Below are 3377 nucleotides of genomic sequence, written 5' to 3' on the forward strand. Positions count from 1 at the left end.
TGGTTTCGGGTCTTATTCGAAGACTTGGACACCAACACTTGGGATCCACCTATATAATGAGGGGCCAAGGGAGGGGGCCGGCCACACCCAAGACCATAAGCTGGCCGCCCCCCATAGAGTGGCCGGCTACCCCCTCCCAAACCCTAGCCAAGCTCCTCCACTCCATATTGCCCGCATTGCTTAGCGAAGCTCCGCCGGACTTCTACACCGCCACCGACACCACGCCGTCGTGCTGTCGGATTCAAGAGGAGCTACTACTTCCGCTGCCCGCTGGAACGGGGAGGTGGACGTCGTCTTCATCAACAACCGAACGTGTGACCGAGTACGGAGGTGCTGCCCGTTCGTGGCGCCGGAACCGATCGTGATCAAGATCTTCTACGCGCTTTTGCAAGCGGCAAGTGATCGTCTACCGCAGCAACAAGAGCCTCATCTTGTAGGCTTTGGAATCTCTTCAAGGGTGAGACTCGATACCCCCTCGTTGCTACCGTCTTCTAGATTGCATCTTGGCTTGGATTGCGTGTTCACCGTAGGAAAATTTTTGTTTTCTATGCAACGTTATCCTACAGTGGTATCAGAGCCGTGTCTATGCATAGATGGTTGCACGAGTAGAACACAATGGTTTGTGGGCGTTGATGCTCTTGTTATCTTTAGTTTGAGTACTTTGCATCTTTATGGCATAGTGGGATGAAGCGGCTCGGACTAACTTTACATGACCGCGTTCATGAGACTTGTTCCTCGTTCGACATGCAACTTGTATTGCATAAGAGGCTTTGCGGGTGTCTGTCTCTCCTACTATAGTAAAGATTCAATTTACTCTTCTATTGAAAACATTAGTATCAACGTTGTGGTTCATGTTCGTAGGTAGATTAGATCTCTCTCGAAAACCCTAAACCACGTAAAATATGCAAACCAAATTAGAGACGTCTAACTTGTTTTTGCAGGGTTTGGTGATGTGATATGGCCATAATGTGATGATGAATATGTATGAGATGATCATTATTGTATTGTGGCAACCGGCAGGAGCCTTATGGTTGTCTTTAAATTTCATGTTGAGTAGTATTTCAAAGTAGTTGTAATAGTTGCTACATGGAGGACAATCATGAAGACGGCGCCATTGACCTTGACGCTACGCCGACGATGATGGAGATCATGCCCGAAGATGATGGAGATCATATCCGTGCTTTGGAGATGAAGATCAAAGGCGCAAGAACAAAAGGGCCATATCATATCACATATGAACTGCATGTGATGTTAATCCTTTTTATGCATCTTATTTTGCTTAGATCGCGACGGTAGCATTATAAGATGATCCCTCACTAAAATATCAAGATAATAAAGTGTTCATCCTTAGTAGCACCGTTGCCAAGTCTTGTCGTTTCGAAGCACCTCGTGATGATCGGGTGTGATAGATTCAATAAGTACATATAACGGGTGCAAGACAGTTTTGCACATGCGGATACTAAGGTGGCCTTGACGAGCCTAGCATGTACGGACATGGTCTCGGAACACGTGATACCGAAAGGTAGAGCATGAATCATATGGTTGATATGATGAACACTTTGAGTGTTCGCCATTGAAATCACACCTTTTCTCGTGATGATCGGGTTTAGGTGCGGTGGATTTGGTTCGTGTGATCACTAAGACAATGCGAGGGATATTGTTTTGAGTGGGAGTTCACTTAGGTTTTTAATTATGTTGAATTAAAATTTGAACTCAATTTGTCATAAACTTAGTCTAAACTATTGCAAATATATGTTGTAGAGATGGCGTCCCCAATCAATTTTAATCAGTTCCTAGAGAAAGAGAAACTTAAGAGCAACGGTAGCAACTTCACCGACTGGTTCCGTCATGTGAGGATCTTCCTCTCGGCGGAAATCTGCAATTTGTGCTTGATGCACCGCTAGGTGACCCTCCCGAGAAAATGAATCCGATGAAGTAAAAGCTGTTTACGCGACTCGGAAAACTCGGTACTCTCAAGTTCGGTGTGCCATCCCGTGCGATCTGGAATCCGATCTTCAAAAACGTTTTGAGCACCATGATCCTCATGAGTTGATGAATGAGCTGAAAGCTATATTCGAGACTCATGCGGCGATGGAATGCTATGAAGCATCGAAACATTTCTTCAGCTGTATGATGGAAGAAGGCAGCTCCGTTAGTGAGCACATGCTCGCCATGACCGGGCATGCGAAGAAACTCGATGACTTGGGAATAGTGATTCCTAACAGATCGGGATTAATCGTGTCCTTCAATCACTGCCACCAAGTTACAAGAACTTTGTGATGAACTACAATATGCAGAACATGAACAAGGAGTTACAAGAACTTTTTGGCATGCTAAAAGCTGCTGAGATTGAGATCAAGAAAGAGCACCAAGTGTTGATGGTCAACAAGACCACCAGTTTCAAGAAACAGGGGCAAGTCTAAGGGAAAATTCAAGAAGGGTGGCAAGAAAGCTGCCACGCCTCCTATGAAACCTAAGAACGGCCCTAAGCCCGATGCTGAGTGCTATTATCGCAAGGAGAAGGGACACTGGAAGCGTAATTGCTCCAAGTATCCGGCTGATCTGAAGAGCGGCCTTGTCAAGAAGAAGAAAGAAGGTATATTTGATATACATGTTATAGATGTTCATTTCACTGGTTCTCGTTCTAGTACTGGGTATTTGATACTGGTTCGGTTGCTCATATTTGTAACTCGAAAGCAGAACTAAAGAATAAACGACAACTGCTGAAAGATGAAGTGACGATGCGCGTTGGAAACGGATCCAAGGTCAATGTGATCGCAATCGGCACACTTCCTCTACATCTACCTTCGGGATTAGTTTTAAGCCTAAATAATTGCTATTATGTACTGCGTTGAGCATGAACATTATATTTGGATCTTGTTTAATGCAAGACGGTTATTCATTCAAGTCTCGAGAATAATGGTTGTTCTATTTTTATGAATAATATCTTTTATGGTCGAGCACCACAAAAGAATGGCTTATTTCTATTAGATCTCGATAGTAGTGATACGCATATACATAACATTGATGCTAAGCGAATTAAACTTAATGATAATTCTACTTATATGTGGCACTTGTCGTCTTGGTCATATTGGAGTGAAACGCATGAAGAAACTCCATACCGATGGATTACTTGAATCACTTGACTTTGAGTCACTTGATAGATGCGAAGCATGTCTAATGGGTAAAATGACAAAGACTCCATTTTCTGGTATGATGGAGCGAGCCATCGACTTATTGGAAATCATACATACGGATGTATGTGGACCAATGAGCGTAGCATCGCGCGGTGGTTATCATTATGTTCTAACCTTCACAGATGATCTGAGTAGATATGGGTATATCTATTTCATGAAACATAAATCCGAAACTTTCGA

This window comes from Lolium perenne, chromosome 2, assembly GCF_019359855.2.
Source record: "Lolium perenne isolate Kyuss_39 chromosome 2, Kyuss_2.0, whole genome shotgun sequence".
In the NCBI taxonomy this organism is placed as follows: domain Eukaryota; kingdom Viridiplantae; phylum Streptophyta; class Magnoliopsida; order Poales; family Poaceae; genus Lolium; species Lolium perenne.